General features: G+C 30.6%; 1 pseudogene; it reads left to right on the top strand.

Annotated features, from left to right (window-relative positions):
• The first annotated feature begins 17,692 nt into the window (after positions 1–17,692).
• Positions 17,693–23,105, top strand: part of LOC111395101 — a 10,694-nt pseudogene continuing 5,281 nt past the window's right edge.

The following is a 23,105-nucleotide window of genomic DNA, read 5'->3' as shown; positions in this document are numbered from 1 at the left end:
TAATTGCACATACTTTAACAATAAACTTAATTTATAAATACTTTAAAAATATTTATATTTTTCCACTCACAGAACTATGTACGCCAAAATCAATTCGATTGATACGCTGTCCCGATATCCGTATCGCCGCCTGAAATATAATATAATTTTTAAATCAACAATTAACTAATTTCAATAATTAAATAGGCGATACCTAAACATAATTATTTCACGTTTAGGCGATTTTTAACGTCTCTTTAATTACTAAAATTAATTTTTCTTTCATTTTATTCAATTTCATAGTTTATTACACTTAACCCGTTCAATAAAATTAAATTTAACCTAACAATCTAACAACTACAAAATCAAACATAACTTAATAATAAGTAACTTTTTACTTACCTTTCAAAATTGAGAAATTCAAGACTAATAGGATAGAGCACTTAATTCCTAACGCATTCACAAAATTTTCCCTTTTTTTTCCTTCTTCTTTTTCTTCCTCTTTTTCTTTTTTTTTTCTCTTTTTCCTCTCTCTTTTTCTCTCTTTTTCTTCTCTGGTCCGTTCTTTTGTGTGTGTTATGAATTTGGTTTGGATTTGTATTAATTTCCACCGCCTGCCACTTTTTTTTGTCTTTTGTTCCTTTTTTTTTTAACTTTGACTTTTCTTTTTGAATTGACTAGAGTATTACAGAAAGTGCTATCAAAAATTAGTGTTGAGCTGATAAGTGGAAACAAAGATGGCAATTTAATAGAAAGTGCTATCAAAAATTAAATATTTAAGTATTTGCTTGTTGAAAATATTTAAATGTCATGTTAGTTGCAATATTAGTGTAATGAAATAGATATTCTGTGATATCATTGAAGTCTTTGCAAATTGGTACTATTTTGTAATTTGCATTAAATGGAATATGGTAGAGTAATAAAAGATCGCGATTTTTTATTGTAACTGATATATGGTAATGTTTTGCATGTTTTTCCATTATGTAAATTGCATTTACTTTGTTGAGATTGTGATATTTGATATGTTAGTTGTTGAATTTTCCAGCATGGCACCATGAAGTATATATAGTTCTGAAAATTGCATCCTGCCGTTTATGTAATTTTGAAAATGTGACCTATTTTTTTTCTATTTTTGAAAATGAATTGTACTACATATCATTTAACATTATTGTAAAATTCTTATATTTGTTCATTGATTAATTAACATGATCATTTTGCGTCTTTTATTGTAGAAATGGAGCACTCATTTTAGTATGTGATTTCTTTATTTTAGAAATGGAACACTCATTCGAGTTTGTGATTCCCGCTGAAGATAAAATTAAAGGTAGACCTTCAAAAATGCACTACCTTCATAGACTTACTATATTTAAGCAATATTAGATGATATTTGGGGGAGAAAAGCTTTTGGCCGCACAATTGAATGATGAGCAGAGATAAGCAACGGACATGTCAGTTGGTAGCTTGCAGTTATCTCTTGTCGATCAATGAGATTACGGAATATACACTACCAACTTTATAGAACTTTTGTCAGCCGGATTAGACATAAAACTTATAGCCGATAATAAGATTGAATAATTGTTTCTTTGTATATTTTTCAATTTTCTGTGATCAGATGATATAGGACTTAGACGCTAATTTTGTTAGATGGTAGTATTTTGATTAGTTGTTTACTTTTGTTTACTTTTGCTGTAATGAAATAAGGGCGTTTTGAAATTTTGATTCATTCATTTACTAAAGCCTTTTAACGGTTCGTATTTGATGGCACAAGCATTAGCTTAATTTTCCAAAAAAAGGTCCATGCTAATTTTGGCATTTGATTTGAGAACATCCACATGGTCATTTTTCTCTCGTTCGTCGTTATTTGAGAATTTACTTCTGCATGAGTATGCATTTAGTCAGTAGGTAGTTGTCAGTTATCTCTTGCAATTGGTATATTCTGATGACTAGATGTATTTGGTACTTTAGTAGTAGCTTGTGCGAAGTTTAAACGGGAATAACTTGTAGGTGTTGCTTTAGAACTATTTTGCTTCATCTTATCTTATCTATGCTAAAGTTGCTATTTTTAAGAGTATTTTGTCACCTCAAATTTTAGTCTTGGGAATGCAGAAGTGATGGAAACAATAAGCATATTAGTGGGAATTTTCATTTATATTTATAGTTTGACCAATGTATCTATGATAATATATTTTGGTGGAATATATTTCGCCTTCGATGGCCGAGTTAACATAATTGTTTTCTTCATATATTTTTCAAATTTATGTAGTCGAAAGATATAGGACTTAGATGCTAATTTTATCTAGATAGGAACGTTTTATATGATTTAGTTGGAAAACAAGTGCATGAATGCTGATTTTGTTTAGTTAGTATTGATTTTTATGATTGATTACGGAACAGGTGTATGGATGTTGACTAGTGTAGCTATGAAATTTTGCTTTTCCATTGAATGAATGTTTTATTCAAACATTAAGTAGTAGAGTTGAAACAGAACTGCAGTTTTTATGATAGTTTATATATTTATGCAATGGAAAAATAGATTATATTATTAACTATGCAAATTTATCTAGTCTGGAAAAACAACAGTTATACATTAAAAATGACAACATGCTATTTTGGGTCATGATGCCTCGATCTCACTAAGAAACAAGTGTTGGAATGACATGTGATATTGGGTAACAGGATCTCAATTTCACTTGATCATATTGAACGATTACACGAGCTATATTTTTGTATACTCTACCCCTTAAATGGCACCCTTACGTGTAAAATGATAACATGTGGTTTTGGTCAAGGGATCTCAAATTCACTCAAAAACTAGTAAAATAGTGTTTTGAACATCATATAAACTTGTACATGTTGAACAATTACATGTTTTTCTGTTTTCTAAACCTTATACCCTAAAACGTAAACCCTGTACCCTAAACCCCAAATGGCAACCCTCCATTTAAAATGATCAGACGCCATTTGGCCTCACGGGGTATGAATTTCCCCCACTAAAATTACAAAAGCCAAAACGTTTGAAATGAATGAATGATTAGTGGTGAACACGTTGTGGGGCCGACAGGCAACTTAAAATAAGACTTTCTTGTATGTATAAAGAAGATTCTGGTTTAGATTGAAATTTAGAGATAAAAGTTCAACATTGGATGGATATAACTTCCTTGACTTATAAATGAATAGTTCTATTTAACAGCATTAAAGTTCAAATATCAATTTAAGTGATACTATTGTTCATAAATTAAGGTACCTTGTTTGGACTCAATTAAATTTAAAATGCATTTTTCTCTTTTTTTTTTTTCAAATACAAATTATTCAATAAAATAATATTACATGTAAATTCAAAAAATTTCCTTCTTTTTTAACCACACGTTCTTTAAAAATATTATTTGAAAATATAATTATCCCAAAAATTTAATTTTAATTTACGCCAAACAAGGACTAAATGAGTCATTTAGGATCCGTTTAATATGACTTTTGCTTTCTATAAAAGAAATTTTTGGAGAAAATATCTTAATTTTTGTTTGAAAACTAAATTCTAAAAGAACTTCCTATTTTGAAATTACTTTTAGAAATAGATGCATTTGCTCAATTTTATTCAAAAGTTTTGAGTGTCCCTCAAATTTCCTATCGTACACAAAAATCTTACAGATTATAAAAATATATTCCAAACGTTAAACTTTTGAGTTTGCATCATTCTCCTACATGCAGTGGCGAGCGCAAACACTTTTAATTAAGGACACATTCAAATTTGGAAATATATATATATATATATACCCCATGTAAATTTACATCCTAGAATTTACATGGAGTACGATTTTTCTGATGTAAAATTTTGAAATAAAAAATGTCATATTTCATGTAAAATTTCCAAATAAAATGATGTAAATTATTTTGAGAAAATTATTTGTGTAAAAATAATAAATATTAATAAAATGATTGAAAATTTTTAAAGAAAAGACAAGTTCGAATTTTTTGAAAATGCATGTTTGACACATTTTTAACGATTTTTTATATATGTTTGAACCATTCGATATATCTAAGATGTAGTCTCAAAATAAATTTCGAGATAACTTAGATGATTTGCGAATTTGTCTATCGTACAAATGTCAGAGAATTTTTAAAATTAGAATATTATCAAAATACTAGTTTAAAACATCATACTTTGACAAGCAATAACATTTTCTAAGGTTAGCCATTTCGCATGCTATTAATGGCTTAAAAAACTAGTTTGCGAGCACTTTGAAATGGTATTAAGAATACAATATTTCAACTTCATTTGACACTCTTTAATGACTTCGAAATTTTGACAAAATATTGAAAATTTAATGGTTGTCAAAAAAAAAAAAAAGAAGAAGAAGAAGAAGAAAAATTAGAAGAAGAAGAAGAAAGAAAGAAAAAGTTGAGTTTGCGCAAATATAGGAGGATCGCATGACCCTCCATGCTACCCCTTGTGTCCGTTCCTGCCTATATGGGACAAAGTCTTTGAGTTCAAAAATTTCGGCTCTCCATTAAATCTCCTGTCTTAGTACCAAAATCATTTAGGAAAATAAAAAATATATTTCAAGCTTAAAACTTTTGGGTCCGTATTCGGGAAAAAGTCCTTCAATCTTCAATAGTTCTGGATCATTATATGCCTTGTGTTCGGGACAATGTTTTATGGGCTCCAAAAACTCTTAGAACATGTTTGATTCGGTCAATTTTTCATGAAATTTTCCAATACCACAATATATTGAAACATGTTTGGATAGATCTCAAATTCTTAAATACATCATAGAGTTCAATTCTATGCAAAATTTGAGTGATTTCAACATTAACGCGTATCCAAAAAAAAAAAAAAAGAAAAAGAAAAAAAAGAGCAATTTTAGCGACTTAGTCTAGTGACGTATATCATTAATATTTTATTCCTACTTTGGATCACCTAATTCAAATAGATGACAATCATTTCTCAAACCATGTGAGATATACACGTAGCCAATTTATAATTTAAATATTAGGAACGTAATTGGCATGCAAATTAATTTACGAATTTAACACAGGTGGCAGACAAACGGAAATTTTCAATTTCCTGGCATTATTAATGCAATGGTTCCTAACACAATGCTTTCCTCAATGATAGCCTGTTTGAGCCATATTATTTTTTAAAATGCATTTTAGAATAATTGATTGATGGAAAATATGTGAAGAATGTGTAGTTAAAAATAAGAAAAAGTTTTGGGTTTGAGTATAATATTATTTGATTGAAGAACGTGTGGTTGAAAAGAAAAGGAAAAAAATGTATTTTAAAAAAAAATTGGGATCAAACAAGAGCTAAGCATAAAATTTCAATTAACTACTTGAATATGTCAAATTCGACCAGCGTCATGTAGAGTTAAATAACAAGCAGTTATTTTAATATGAGAAATCTACAAACAAAATTTATTTTATGTCATGGCCTATGAAAAAGATGTTGGTTCATAATAACATATACTATATGTAGGGATGTCAATTGAGCCGAGCTCGAGCCGAGCGGGGGGTCCCGTCCAACGAGCCGAGCCCGCTTGGCTCGTCGAGCTCGCCGAGTAGTCGGCTCGTCCAAAAATGTGGAAAAAAAAAATTTATCAATAAAATTTGAAAAATTTGCACAAAAAAAAAAAATATTTCACGAGCTCACGAGCCGCTCGTGGGCTCGTGAGGACACGAGCTCGTGGGCCGAGCTGAGCTTGTCCACGAGCAACGAGCCGAGCCCAAGCTCGGCTCGCCACGACCCGAGCCGAGCTCATGAGTTAACGAGCCGATCCGGCTCGGCTCGGCCCACTACCATCCCTAACTATATGTCATAATCAAATAAATTGTCTAATTCCTTAAGAAGGAAAATGGTTCATGAATAAGTACAACTAATTGTTGGAAATAAAATCTTCAATCACATTACATCGGATTTAATTTATTGAGTTCCAAAAATTCTAGCACCACGACTGCATCTCATCGCCCGTCGATCAATGAACCGTTCTAACCTATGAAGAATAGGGGGAAAGGGTGAATACATGAGAATATTCAATAGGACATAAAAATAATGATGCAATTCCGAATAAAAATATTTAAAACATGTGTCAAAAATATCATACCGTTATCATAACTTTATAAATTGGTAAGAGCTCATTACATATCATATTTTTGGTACCAGATAGCTATACATTTCATATCATATCTTTAACTTTCATAAGTATAATAATTCGACAACATAGAAAAAATTATAATTTAAACAAGATAAAAATAACTGCACATCGTTATCCTACCTTGTTAGATTGCTATAACTTTTTCGAAGACAATAGTAAAAAAATCATGTTCACTTAATTCTTTCTACCTCTATAGTGTTTTTGCATATACATATAGTGGGAAAAGTTATTGCATTCATGAATTATATTATATAACAAAACTCTATAAAAGTGGGGATAGGAGTATTGGACTTCGTGTAGAAAATTCCATGTTTCAAGCAACACACCTCTATCGTCTAAAACGAAATAGGACCATGTTGTGTGCACAACTCGGCACACAACACAGTTGACAACCCCCTCACATCGGAGGAGGCCCGCATACATTAAAAAAAATAAAATCGAGGTGGGGCTCCCTCATTGTGAGGAGGCTGTGAACCATGATGTACGGCAAGTGCTGTACATATGGTTTAATCCAACAAAATATCTCAAACAACAATTGTATGGGACACAAGACTTTAGGAATTTTACACCAAATTATTAGAATAAGAAAATAAAAGTTAATTGACAACTTTTTCAACAAGCGTACACACGTGGCTGCCCCATAACTCCATTTTCTTTATACGAATTCTTTAATTAATATAAAAACAATTAATAACTTACCAATACACTTGTTTTACACGTGTCACCCTCAAATTCTAAATGCATTAATTAACTTAACTAAATTACCATTTAAGACTATCTTTCGACCTTATAACTTGGGCTTTGCTTATCTGAATTAACTTTTTCTCAAGTCATGTATGATTAATTACGATCTATCCAACTAACCCAATATTCAAAGACTTATTATTGCTCTATCAATATCTAAATATTTGATCCAAATAAAATTGAAATTTAATATATATCACTTTAGTCCCTAACTTTTCAAGATGTTAAAAATATAGCATATAAAATAATTAATTCTAATCAATGAAAATTTTCGGGACTTTACAAAGATTCTAAAATTTACGACGCGTAGTCATCGACACAAATACCTTGGACTTTGAAATTACCTTCATTACCTTCAGATTATAGCTCTGAACAGCAACATTTAAATAAATTATTTTATCAAGTTTTTCTTTACCAAAGTGTCCACTCTCTTTACTGAAGAAAGCTAACCTCATTACGTTTTTGTTTAAGGGTCTATACTATATATTTCATTATATTTTTTTTTATCTATATTAGATACATGAATGTTCCCCTATTGTCTTCATTAGAATTGTTTGAACTTACGAAAATTATCTCAGGAGGTGGAAACATCGCAATGACTCATCATCGTTGAATCGATCTTTCGTACGGAACCATGAACTCGAACACATCATCAAGTACACTGTTCAGTGATTGAGCGGTTTTGCTTGAAATTTCGTCCATGTTGGAAAAAGGACCAGCTAAAATGACTCTCCTACCATTTTGAGGGTTGACTTCTTCAACATCCGACGAAATTATGATGGAAAAAATGGGGATGAACCAGGTATTAGTAGAGGCTCATTCAGGTTGAACTGTTTGTTGCTTTCCGTGGATGAATCTATTATATCAATATAGTTGTATTGAGTGAAATTATTTATATATCTTTGATGTATAAAGTATCACATAGCTAGAACAGTGTTTAAGTGAAACTAAGAAGAAAGTCATGTTATGCTATTTATAACCAATTTTTTGGAGGGAAGCAATTATGGCCATTTAGTGCACAATCACTAAATCACAGCTCAAATTTTCTTGAGTAACAATTGTGATGGTTTAAGGTCTAAGTGTATATTTATCCCCTAAATTTCGTCCTAATTTATAAAAAATTGTGAATCTTAAATCATGTGTACCATCTAATTTTAAAGTTTCCTACATGTAGTTGGTGGTAATCAATTTTCTTGTGTACTTACCTTCAGGTTGGACCATGCTAGTAGACGTCGAAAGCATAATGGTGTCTATAGTGTTATCCAATAATATTTCACCATTCGTACTTAAATCAGGTCAGAATTCAACAGTAGCTTTGCACTCAACATACTTATTGTAAACAGTCGGATTTCGGACATAGCATAACTTTTTCAATACAATACTTACTGTCCTCCTCCGTCACGCCACAAGTCAAAGGAACTTCGTCATTGTTCAGGCACAACACTTCGAGCTCGTTGCCTTCTCCATCTACTTGAAAACAATATTTGCAATATTAGCAAACACAAGTTCAATAATTCTAGTTTGCATACTAGGGAATGAGATGAGAGTGTAATATCAAATGTATATTTTCTCATAATTAACACACATACCATTCATCTCCTACAGTTCAGTAGCCAATGGACCCACATAGTCATCCGGTAACGGGTCGATACCTCCTTCATCTAGTTGAAAAAACAATTGCAATGAAAGTGAAAGAGTTCAATATTTGTAATTTCCATACTACAGAATGAGATCAGAGTATTTAAAATTTTGAATTCCTCAAAGATTAATGCACATACCATTCACCTCCTGGCTTCTACTAAGCAATGGACCGTCATGGTCATCCGAGCATGGGCCGATGCCTCCTCCATCAACTTCTAAATCACAGTTGCAATATTAACAAACATATCAGTGATTCGTAGAATGGATACTACTAAAATGACCTTATATTTATTAATATGAACTTTTAAACAAGTAACACACATACCTTATTGTAAATTTGCAGTAATTCTGTGCTCATCAATATATGCCGTAGTTGCAAGATTGGTAGAAACCAGATTGGGTCACAAGTGTAGATATGAACTCCCTAATTCTTACAAATGTTGAGGTCACACACTAACTGATTTCAAGTTTCACTATTCAGGTCACATTCAATGATGATTCATTTTTCCAATAACAATTCCTCAATTTTCACTCTCGACAAGATTGCTCCAAAAGTTGCAGCTTGTCATCTAAGGATATGTTCACCATTGCTATCATTTCTTCTACCGTCACTTGACTAGTCATCGTTGCTAGTTTCACTATCATCTTTGCTTGAATCTTCATGATCAGTATTTTCACCCGATTGGTCATCACCACTAGATGTCTCATCAACTTAGCCTCCTTCTTCGGTCTATTTTTCGGTGGCATCCTAGTAGATGATTCGTCATTACCTTTACTTCTCACATGCTTTGCATAAAATTGTGAAGCGATATATTCCTGGCAATGATGTTTAATGCAATCACAATACGATCTTCAAACGGTACGAGCATCGAGATATATGCTTGATCACGCTTGTTTTCAGTGGAACATAGTGTTACATGTATGTATAGCTGCGAAAATAGAAATTATGTGTCTATGGGTATGTATTGTATACAATTTCCAAATGAAAAGATTGACTACATTCAACATGATCATATACATGTACGTTCTTGAAGAATACCTCATATGTACATTGCTGCGGTTACTTTGTAGACGTCTAGCTAAGAAGCCATGGCAATCATTGACCAAGCCTCTGGCCAAACTATTCATCAATTTCACGTGACAAGAGTTTTATAGACATGACAATATATTTGTGTCAAAATAAAGAATATATCATCTGAAATATTTATTCATACCTACATGACAATGGAAAAGTCGTGAATTGTATAACTAATGTCCTTCTCCTTCTTCTTCTTAGCCTAGGAAAATTTTCTAACCCAACAGACGATTGTATCCCACTCTATCCCCAAAGGTAGGTAAAAAATATGTTGAGGTCATCAATGATTGACAATGTGTTGGAATCGGCACCCATATTATTAGTCGGAGCGTCGAATATTCCTTTGACAATTAGAGCAAGGTTGAGCTTGTATTGATGAGCTCGGGGCGTCGACAATCAGATAAAAGTCTTCTCGAGTTGAAAAGTCTTCTCGAGTTGAACACAGAAAATGTTCTACATTGATTTGAAGTATTTGTCCTTAAGTCTCATTTTTTCCATCACATGAGTAAACTGATCTCCTTGCTGAGGGAAACCACATTTTAATCCCGTTAAGACCGTGTATTCTTGCAATCCGAACCTAGTCAAATGCCTTTGTACATTGAACCAAAATTCGTTTATCTTATCAGTTTGGATGGATCTGAACACTAGTTATTGGATTAATTAGACAGAAAATTGTATCCCTAGAACCTTGGCCAAGAACCTGAGGTATGAGTTGTGAAAATCTTTGCATTGTTGATCATCAAATGCTCCATGATGGTTTCTAGGTACTTGAAATTGCATCTTTGCGAAATGTGGGCGTGCAACCATGAATTTTTGCAAACTAAAATCTCAAAATTCATCTCAAGAATAAGGTACAACAAGAAAGCAAAAAAAAGTCAGATCGTAATATTTCCTACATATTAATGCCAAGCACACGTGCAACATTCGGGTGAACTGAAGATGGATATGTAGACCAAGGTACAACAACAAATCAAAAAAGGTTAGATTATAATATTTCATACTTGTTAATGCCAAACGCACGTGTAATATTCGGATGAACCAAAGTTAGACATGGACGGATGATTGCCAAACTGATCTCTCGAGAAACTATTGTGTCTCGAGAAAAATTGAGATTAACTATCAGTCTTGACAGTTTATCTACCGAGAATGATAGTTAATCTTAACAGATGACTCAACTCATCTATTGATATTCAACCATCTTTCAAGAGTCATTGAAGGGAACAATAGTTCACTGCGATGCCATTTGCCTACTAAACTGTCAAGAATTCTATTTTTGACCTCTAAACCACCTAAATGATAAAGAAATAAAAGGTATTAAAGGGTTTTTGTCTTAAGCATTCATAGTATAATATTGCAGAATTGTTGAATTAAAAATTCTTCGTTTGACCTTCTAAAACACCGAAATGAATCAACGATTGAAAGGGAAAAAAAAAAGTACTAAAAGAATTTGTAAATGAGTAATTACTTATTAGATTTTCTTAAAAATAAATCATGCATGTGTTCTTTTCCAACCAGACAAAATTCGTCAATCATTGCATCCTCCAAGAGTTAATTTGAATAAACTCGTCATCAAATTTAGGTCCTATTTACTTGACAATATGATTTTAACATATCTGACATTAGAGATGTGGCCAAATAAATCATTCGTGCCATACGTATATGTATCACACTCTAACTTCTTAAAACGGGAAGATTTATATGCTAGGTAGACATTGAACAAGCATTAAATACTATAAACTGATCAAATGGATGCACAAAGAAGCTATTATAAATGTAATAACACAAGTTGCAAGTAAAATATCATTATCTAATAAAAGCAGCTAGCAAAGAAACATGATAACACTCTTGCAAGCTCGAGACTTAAACAATGTACTAACCCAAGAAAAAGAATAGATATAGAAGTCAACTTTTAATTCAAAATATATAGCAAGTCGAATGTTCACAATCAAAGCCTAACTGTCGAAAACAACAGTTCATTGCCAAAAATAATTCGATTACTCTTGGGATTGACATTTGCATTTCACATTCATATTGATTTTTCAAGACATGAAGGGTCAGGTTATTATAAAGAAGATGAGTGTTGCACTCAATGATTTAAATATCACCACTTTTCATGTACGAAGCCATAAGTGTACAAGTAAATGCAAAGACATTTTGAAGAATGAAACTAGAATGATCCAACACTTAGATGTGTCCATATAACCCTATTTAATCATATAAAGGCACACGTGCATGCTACTAAATGTAAAATAGTCAAGTTTATTTGTGCATAGTTGACTAGAACATGCTCCAATTCAATCTTGGCTCATTTCACCAACCCAAAAAGTTAAATCTAAACTCAGTTTGTCCAATAATGACCAAGAACCATCCAAATATTAAAGTCTAATTAAACACAATAACGGGCCGATTAAAAATCAAGACTCGTACAAATTTAGTATTAGCTGAACACAAGGATGGATAATTCAAATTGTACTTTTAAATGTAAATTGGCCAGATGAAACCAAAAAAAATAAAAAACAAAAAAACAAAAAGCAAAAATAAAAAATAAAAAATAAAAAAAAAATTGAAGAAAGTGTGATCCTCACTTGCTCAATCCAAATGGAATGTTTAAAATAGAATGGTTATCAATACCTTCGGATAATGACCACAACTCCAAATTTGAAGCACCGAGTCAATAATCGATTCCTTGAACATTATTGACATGAAAGAAATGTGAGAAATGCAAAAAAGGCACATAATCATTACTTATATAAAACTTTTACTAAATACATAAAAATGATTTGCTTAGAAATGAAAGCAAATAACCCATCTCAGTAAACACAGTTCACTGTAAATAGGAATTATTAAAGAGTTAGTTACTCATTACAAAACCATCTTTGCCCAAGCTGCTCTATGTTATCTGGTTTTGGAGTATAACAATTATAGGATAACAACACTGGCCAATAAACTTCACACTAAATTTCACTTTGACTACAAAACTTTTAATTGTTCCTACATTTTAAAGTGATCTTACTAACGCAAATTTACCCACTGTGTTAACTTCCCACATTTTCTTATGTATAGCTTGAACACACTTATTCAAAAAATGACAATGAAACATAGTTCAATTCTCCAACAAAATTAACCCGATAAGAACTAACACTTTCTCTTGCTTAAAATTCTAGTAAATTTAATTAATTCAAAAGCATTATAGATTAGCATAATTACCTAGCTTGAGCATTACCTGTGAGTGTGTGTGGATCATGAGGCGAAGAGCGCTCGAGTTCAAACGAACAAAAGAGTGAGGAATATTGTACCAGTTCAAGGCAAAAAATATGAATAATAAAAAAAATCCTTAAATATGAAAAATCAGAAAAGAGAGCCAGGGCCAACTCCGAGAAATTTGAGGCCCTAGATGGCTAATTTTTCTGAGGTCCTAGGTGATGTATTAAGAATGAAATCTAGTTATAAAAGAATAACATCTTGGCACATGCCTGAAGAAAGCAGACAGAAGCATTATAACCATAGACATGTCAAGTATTTATCAAGATTTTCATCCAAATGCATAAGAAACACAAAGTATCACCACAACATATGGACATAGATTTGTTGTTGCCAAACCACCACAACATCATCTGCTTACTGTTCTAAAGGCTTATTAACATTTTAAATAGGGAAAATCCTTAACAGATTTCAATAGGAAAAAAAAAAGGAACAATCCCAATGCTAGATTTATAGCATTCTTAAGAGTCTAAGACAATTAACATACAAAGAGGGCCTCAAATTAGAGAAACCAACAAATTATTGCACATCGGAGTCATTCTATACAGAATGTACAGTGGAGAAAAATACAATATTTAAAACAATATACAAGATGAAAGATAAATTAAGGGGCACAAACGGATTACTTGTAATATATTCTGCAAATCCATTTCTTCTTCGAACTCGATTAACTTGTAATTTCCTCTGCCATTTTGTGTATCTATTGCTCACCGCTATCTTCTAACCTAGGTAAAAGAGATTATTTTGAATAATTGGCCTGGCTTTGGACGGGTCTTGGGGCAAGTTTTCGATCGATTTTTTTTTTAAATAAGGCCCCTGTAGATCATGAGACCTTACTCGGCTTAGAAAAAATGCATAAGGAAGGTCTAGTAGATGCCTTACGGTAGAATGCAATAAGGAAATATATATATTGTAACTCAATAATTTTGTTTTGCTATTTAAAGTACTTCTAAGATCACTTAAATCAAATACAATTCAGTAAACTTCAAAATACATGGAATAAATCAAAGTGTTAAATAGTTTAAAACAAATTCTGCATTAGGGAAAGAAAGATGGAAGAATATGGTGATGGTTGAATAATTGAAGGTTAAGTTGCAAGTGAAAGCAAGATTATTTCCGACTTGACAAGTAACAAACACAGTATTGCTTCAAAATTAGGGATTAAAACGGTACTTTTTCATTTTTCTTTTTGTGAAGAAAATGTTTATTTTAAAAATAATAGATTATATATAGATAATTCAAAAACAAAATATTTTTCTAAGGAAGTTTGTTATTAAAGTTCGAGTGCATGAGTTTATCGATACTAATTCAATACATTGTTATTCATTTACCAAACAAAGAATTCAATTATTTTTTTATTTATCTTTACTATTTTTCTAACTACTCCCTCTGTCCCATAAAAAATAGGATTACTTCTATTTTTACACAAATTAAGAAAATGAATTGATATAAATGAAAATATAAAATTTAAATATATTTCTAAGTTCTATTAAAAGGGCAACAAGGCACCACTGTAGATTGAACAGACTGTATGCCCTTTTTTCTCGCATTCATTTTATTGTAGATCTCTACCCGGTCATGCCTTTTCAACTTTACGTAACCATCCCTATTTCTCCATTGATACACACAACTTCACCATCCCCACTACCATAACCTAGCTTCCTCTCTCTTTCTTACTATGCACTTACTTAGTTTGGTATTGTTTGTGGAGCTCCAATATCTCTCATTCGAGTCCTAAAAAAAAAAAAAACTTTGGAACACAAGAAGTAAATTGCTATGCGTTTGGTTCAACTTTTTCTTCAGATCTTATGAGGTACAATTTATATGTTTGTGAACATTAAGCCTTTGTTTTCCGCCATTCTTTTGTTTTTTGAATCTTCATATTACATAATGCAGATATAATGCAGAATTAAAGGCTTTGAAATACTCTAAACGAGAAGGCGGTTGAAGAGGTATATCAATTTAAATATCTTTTTCGACTCCCATTTCTTCTCCAAAAAAAAAAACTTTGCTGCTTCCAAGTTTCCTTTTATGTAACATGAAATGGGCTGTACATGGTTAGTAGTGTTTTTCTTCGTAATTTTTTATGGAATTTATTTAGGTTTTGTTCTAAGTTGTATTGAAAATGAATATTTTCCTTTCGAGCAGAAGCAGACTGAGTGAGTTTGTTGCAAGGTTGAATGAATTCTATTTCTTTATTTTCCAGAGAGGTAGTTTTCGGGCATTAGTCGGTTTCTCTCTCTCTCTTTAGTTTTTTCTTTAATGAATTTTGTTTAGACGTGTAGGTTTTTCAAGTTTCTCGATTGTCCTTGTTAGCTTTATCTTCTTATTGATTATACATTCTTGCTTATCTCTCTATGGAAAGTTGATTTTTCTGCTAAAATAATTATCAGTTGTGTGTGGATTTGTTTCTTGTTTAGGCTTTATAATTAATTATTTTTCTGAAAAGTATTGTCTTAGCATGATCTTAGTTTAGTTGCTAAATTGATGTTAATTTGGTGAATTCATTTTTATTGGAATACCGAACATTTAGTCTTACTAATTTATGGTTGGTTCACATTTATTGTTTCATAAATGTGATTTTTTTTTATCTTTATTGGTACTTTCATCTGCAACAATTCTATTGTAGATGCTAGCTTTAAATTAAAAAAAAAAAAAAAAAAAACTCTCCGTGCTGTGCGGAAAGTTTTCTCCAACTCTCCCCATGTGCAAAGACTCTACACATTTTGTGGGGAGACTCCGCACATTTTGTGCGGGGACTCCACTGTGCGGAGCCTCCGTACCTTTGTTATAGAGTTGCTCCACATAATGTGCGGAGAAGTTGCTCCACATGCCACACCGTAACCCTTTTTTTGTGCTAGAAATTATGTAAACTAATATTTGTCTATAATAATTGAAATTTGTTTTCTATAATTTTTTAGCTTGTTTATTAGCTCATAAATATGCATTAAAATTTAAGTTTACTATTATGATATGATATAAAATAACAACATTCAATTTTCTTTATTTTTTATACAGTAATTCAAAATTCAATATAAAATAAATTTTATATTTTTATAAAAAGCTATAGATCTAATAAAAAAATATAATTAAAATAATAAGTTTAATTTCAATATAATACAAAAAAAATCTCAAAAATAAAAAGGAAATAATCATTGCAATGCTAAACGACAAAAGAATCTAAACATAATAATAAGAAGAGGACAAAAATAAAAAAGTAAGTGAAAGAAAACTAACCTATGAAAAAGAAAAAGAAAGAATGTTGCCAAACAATCACAACAAAAGGAAACTGCAAAATTTAACAATTATTGTTCAAATTAGCAATTTCCTAAAAGAAAAATAGTTGAAAGAGAGCTCGAATTTGAAATAAATGAATAGTGAAATATATTATTGATTGCACCATACATACTTTACAACTGAAATGTAAAAACTTTTGCATTGATTTTTGGCTTTTTCCAAAAACACTCACGTGATTGTTACAATCATTTACTATTTCATCTAATTCTTCACTAGGTTAAGCCCGTGTTTGTTTCCCATTATTTGTCGATTAAAATAAAAAATATGACCGTTATCCATCACATTAAACCACCATATTTGAATTTCTATCTCTTGTATGTGGTAACAGCTATATTTTTCATTAATACTCGAAAGTAGCCTATAATTTGGGACATATGAAAAAAGAAACCAAACTTTTCTTTGTGGGACCGAGGGAGTAAAAGAATGCTACAGCTATCACACTACAACAAAAAATAAGTCAATTCATCATATCATTATAGCAAGAGAAAGTATGTGACCCAAACTCTGCTTTACCAAACAATTCAGACTATTAACAGCTAGACCCCAATAATACACCTGGAGGTGAGGCACATTCTCTGAAAATCCCTATTCAAAGTCAATGCTAATCAACTTTGCAATAAGGGTAATAATTTGGATGCAAAAAAAAAAAAGAAGAAGCATACTCTCAAAAAAATCACTACTATCCAGATGAATAAACAAACATAATAAAAAATAATACTAATAATAAGCTGTGAAAAAAAAATAACCTATGAAAAAAAAAAAAAAAAAAGAAGAAGCATACTCTCAAAAAAATCACTACTATCCAGATGAATAAACAAACATAATAAAAAATAATACTAATAATAAGCTGTGAAAAAAAAATAACCTATGAAAAAAAAAAAAAGAATGCAGCCACAGAATCTAAACAAAATACATGCCAAAGGTAAAATGACAAAAATGTATCACTTCTTATTCTTCCATTATTTCATTTAAACCCTTTCATCTCTCAAATTTCACCTCTTCCATCTCAAGACAGCCACAAACCGAAGGTAGTTTTATTTAATTTAAGTTTTACTTAGGTTGGAAGTTTGATGCTTATCTATTAATAAAAATATCTCTACTTAACTAAATTATATTTGTTATATTTAATAACTTCAAATTGAAACCTTGAATATGTGAAATCATTTGATGATTTTTCGAGATTTGAAACTTCAAATTCTACATATTTGACATTTTCCTATGTATATATAATCAGTTGATACAATAATGTTATGATTAATGAAATTCTGTCTATAATTTTCTTTTATCCAATTTCATTAACTATGCGTTATTTTCTATACTATGGACATTGCCTCCTGGAAAAATTAGTGAAGAAAGTAAGTTTATCGAAGATAAATATACCAAAAGGAAAAACACAGATTTCTTTAACAATGCATTCACAAAATTACAAGTTTTTCTCATACTTGTGACCTTTTTAATTTTGAAGTAATTATTTCACTCAACCTAAATTTGTGTTGTTACTGTTAAATTTGTGTTTTTTCCGTCACTAATCATTATCATGTCAAGTATGGATGTACCGCACCGTTTCTTTCGAATCGTTGACAGTTCTTTAAACCATAACATTCAACTGGTAAGTCTTATTATAATGCTTATTCTTTCTTAAAACTAATAGAATCATACATCAGCTAAATACTTTTATTTTTCATTATATAGTTGCTTCCAAGATCTTTTGTTGAATCAAGACATAAACTTGCCAATGGAATACGTCTAATTGGATACGATGGTATAATTGCTACCTACAACTAGAAAGAGTTGACAATGACATTTATCTAGCTGGTGGGTGGGAACAATTTACAATATGGTTATGTTATTGTGCTCGAATATATTGAAAATTCTACCTTCAATGTTTCAATATTTGATGATTCGCAGTTAGAATTAACTTATGATACATACCACTCCGATCCCAATGTTGTTGAAGAAGAGACATTCCATACATGAAATCCTATCTTTAGGCTAACATTCAGAGGTATTGACAGTCGCAAAATTGTGAGTTTCTTTTACTCATGTTTCCACAGTTTTAAATTCCGCTTTTTGCTCATTTTTATTTTACTTTTTAGTATGTACCTTCAAGATTCAATGGAGACATCTACCAAATTTATACAAAGTTTTCACATCCATGACTCTTCGAGTCGCAACTGGACTGTTTCTATGAGTTTGACAACAAATGGTGACGTAAGATGTTTCACTATAGGTTGGTCACAATATGCCAGAGAGAAACAACTTCAAATTGGTGACACATACGTGTTTGAGCGTTTGAGCTGCTACAACAAACTCTCAATCTTCATGGTACACAAAGTATGCATTGATGGATCCATTACTTCACTATAAATTAATTTACAATTATTTTGTAATAAACTTTATACTGAATGTTCAATTTTCCAATGCAAGTATTTTCCAACTTATTCGGACTCATACAAGTTTTAGAAACATAATCTTCAGGTTCAAATCAATCATATCAACATTGTCAAATATTGAATATCAATAACACAAGCAAAATAGTTTGTGTAACCTCATATATTTCTTATTCAAGCATATTTTTTTTTCTAGATGTGACAAAACACTGTTATGAAATTGTAAAAATCAGTAAAAATTTGTAATTTTTTCTTATATAATGGAAACATTTCTAGATATTGCTTCAAAACCATTCCAAAAAATTAAAATTAATGCGCTAATAAAAATAGAATAAATATAAAATTCGTACAACGCACGTGACAGCGACTAGTTTCCTAAAATATTCTTATGTTAAGTAATTCTTTAAATAAGAATAATTCATATTTTGTGATAACAATGCACATTAAATACTGAAAATTTAAAAGTTACTTGTACTCTTAAATAGGAATGTGGTCTATAACTTGGAACAAACAAAAAGGAAAAGCAAGCATATTTTTATAGGACAAATGCAATATTTTATTCACTAGGTCCATCTCTTTTTATGCATTCTTCTTGTTTGTCGCTTTTTTTTTTTTTGCAGCAAGGTTCTCGAATACACACACACACACACACACACACACACACACACATATATAAGCCCTATATTTATAAGATAAAATTAGAGATACAATAGTAATTATTTCTAGGGTTGCAGGGGTATAATTGTCATTCACCTCTAAACCCTAATAAACTTTCCTTTTACTACACTCCCCCTTGAATGACACATTATAAAATATCTGCCTCGTTAAAACCTTGTTTGATAAAAATCCAATGGGGGAAAAAATCAAAAGAAGGAAAAAGAGTACAACTATTTTGGAATACTAAAAATAAATACTGCCTCATTAAAACCTTGTTAGGAAAACCCAGTGGGATAAAAACCTAAGCATAGGAAAAATAGTACAACTACTCCCCCTGATATTGATCGCTGAAGATCTTTGAGTCGACGCATTCTAATCTCATGAACTAATTTCTCGAATATAGATGTTGGAAATGCTTTTATGAATAAATCGGTCACATTATCAATTGAACGAATTTGTTGGATATCGATGTCATTATTCTTTTGGAATGAAAGAATTTTGGAGAAATATGCTTCGTCCTGTCACATTTGATATACCCTCCTTTGAGTTGAGCAATACAAGCTGCATTGTCTTCATACAAAATTGTTGGACTATCCTTTATTGAAGTTAATCCGCATGATGCTTGGATATGATGGGTCATGTTTTCAACCATACACATTCTCAGCCTGCTTCATGGATTGCAATAATTTCAGAATGATTTGAAGATGTTGCTGTGAAGGATTGTTTCATAGATCTCCATGATATAGCCGTTCCTCCACTTGTAAACACATAACCTGTTTATGATTTAACTTTATATGGGTCAGATAGGTAACATGCATCTGCATATCCCACTAAAGCAAATCTCGACTTTTGAGAATAAAATAATCTCAAATAATAATACCCTTTAGGTAATGAAAAGTACGTTTAACACCATTCCAATATCTATGAGTTGGTGTTGAGCTATATCTTGTAAGGAGATTTACAGAAAAAGCTGTGTCGGGTCGACTGCAATTTACAAGATAAGTTAATGCTCCAATTGCACTAAGATATGGTACTTCAAGACCAATAAAATTTTCTCCTTCTTCAAGTGGACGAAATGGATCCTTTTTGACATCGAATGATCAAACAACCATGGTGATACCAGTTAATGTGCATTATCCATATAAAAGCGTTTTAAAACTTTTTCTGTATACATAGATTGATAAACAAATAATCTTTTTGGGAAATGTTTAATTTGTAACATAAGACAAAATTTGATTTTTCCCAAATATTTCATCTCAAATTCATTTTTCAAATAACCAGCAGTTTTGTTGAGATCTTCAAGAGTTCCAATTAAATTTAAATCATCAACTATAATTGCAAATCCAACATTTGTTTTCTTCATGACAACATATGGGCGGACATGGTCATTTTCATAGCATTCATTCAACAAATATTCACTAAGGCGATTATATCACATGCTTTCAGATTGTTTTAATCAATATAATGATCTAAGAATATGGTTCTCGGGCATGTATTATTTGAGTTATACTTCAAGCATATTAAATCTTTCAAAGATAACATTAATAATCATGCCAGATCAGTTGACTATCACGTATTTCAAATTTTATATAGACTCGTGATTTCATTCATGACGATCTTTGTGAAATTCACTATGTTGAGAGTCGTGCACTATACAATACAATTTCATTTTTCTCACTTTCTTTTCGTATAAGTATATACCTTTAAATTTTCGGACTACAGATCCAAAAATTTCGTGTTTATCTAGTAAATTCAATTTAAGATCGCGTTTCCTTTTATTTGGCTAAACATTATTTCAATCGATATATTTCGACGCATTTATTTCAATTCCTCGCGATTCACATATGATACCATATATCATGTACAAAATTATTGTCGACAACTTTCTCTCATTCGATTTTATTTCTTTTCCCATAGTGACATAACTTATTTAGATATCTCAATTTTCAACATATCAAGTACCTGAACCTCTTTTGGGATTTTATAATTTGTTATGTCTTATATTCATTAAGAGTATATGCCTCTTTAATAAAACCATCTTTGCTAATTACTCCATTTTCATTTGAAGATTTTTGTATTAGAATCGAACACCATCACGCTTCAGGCATGCCATAGATATATTAAATATAATGCTAACAAATTGTCTCCTAAGACATCAATTCGTATAGGAATATTAAAAATTGGTGCGTGAGATATTGTTGATCTCTTTAATCAATAAATGCATCTAAATAAATTATCTTTCGAACTTCTAGTTCGAATGATATTTAGTGAGGATTTAGATGATGATACATTTATACATTATTTTCAACTTCTTAATTCCTTCCCTAATACTGAGAGAATTGTCCAATCAAATTGACAATCATGTTTTTCAATATTATAAAATATCGCCCATTTGAAATAATAGTTCAAACTACATACTTATTCTCAGTATTCTTTATTTTCCATCTCAGTGTATTGTGGTGTTCAATTTTTACATATACTATACCATCAAAATAATTAGAAGGACAAATTAGGATTTAACCATAAGCTAATTATAATAGGGAGAACTGTGATTTCAGCATGATGCGTAATAGAATTCTCTAAATAAAAATGGGAAATACTTTATTCTCAATTAAATTAATTGGAGGTATTTAACAAACAATAGTGTTAAACTATTTATCGACATCCCAACTAACACTAATTAAAATATTGAGATTTATGCCCACTAGCACTAACAAAACACAGTCTTGATTATATAATCTAAAAATTATGTTCATAATTTAAGCAATAATTCCACAAATTTCAACTTGCGAACACCATGCAATCATCTAATATTTGTGTCAAATCTATTAGATACAAATAATATTCAGATGGTTAACATGGTGGGTGACAGGACCCCATATATCACCCTAATTAATTATCAGAAACATAGAAAATCCAATCCCTATTTTAGTTAGCGATGTTTAATGATCAATTGTTGATAAAGAGAACAACCAATATATAGGAATTCATTGGGTTGAAAAATCTTCTGATTCTTCATTTAATATCCATTAAAATATTTAAATTTCGCATCATTATTGATCTAGTAATTGTCCAACTGGTCATGCCAAATAATAAAATCAAATTGAACTTCTAGTTCAATTTAATATATAATTCAATTATTTAATCTCGAAGAATATGATTAAATATTATATAATCATATATCATTCAATTAGTCAAATTAATCAATGTTCTAACGACATTAGTTATATGTTTTTCTTCAGAGATAAACATAAATTCCAAATAATATATTCTTCGAAACATGTGCTGCTTTAAAAGCATGTTATATTTTTTTTATTATTATCGCTCATTCGAAAGCAATGTGTCAATATTCTTCTAAAATATTGAAAACTATAATTCAAGCTTTTCGGGAGCAATCAAATATTATTATAATAAATTATACAATAATTTACTCTTCGAGTGTAAAAATATAATTTACGTTAGATTATATGTAATTATACTTTTCGAGAGCAAGTAAGATCTAACTAGAATATTAATGAAAATTATAATGTGCTATTTTGAGATCACATTATATTTTACTATTATTTCTTCAAGAACAATAGATCGATATTATCCTGAAATGTGAAAATTTTAATTTTATGCTCTTCAGGAGCAATAACATATTATTGTTTACAGTAATAATTATGTAAGGACTTACTCTTCATGAGTAAAAACATAATTTTATGTTAGATTTTATATCATTATTCCCTTAAAAAATAATATAATTTGATCAGAACATCAATATCTAAATACGTATACAGAAAAATGGACACGTGGATAAATAAAGTAATTTAATTTGTGATTTTACATATAATTGATCAATATTCTTCAGGAATATTGAAATTATAAACCATATTATTTTGGAGCAATTAATATATTTTTTAAAATATTAAT

This window comes from Olea europaea, chromosome 6 (genome assembly GCF_002742605.1).
Source record: "Olea europaea var. sylvestris chromosome 6, O_europaea_v1, whole genome shotgun sequence".
Taxonomy (NCBI): Eukaryota; Viridiplantae; Streptophyta; class Magnoliopsida; order Lamiales; family Oleaceae; genus Olea; species Olea europaea.
The sequence above is the reverse complement of the archived record's forward strand: the minus strand, read 5'-3'. Positions and strand labels throughout refer to the sequence as shown.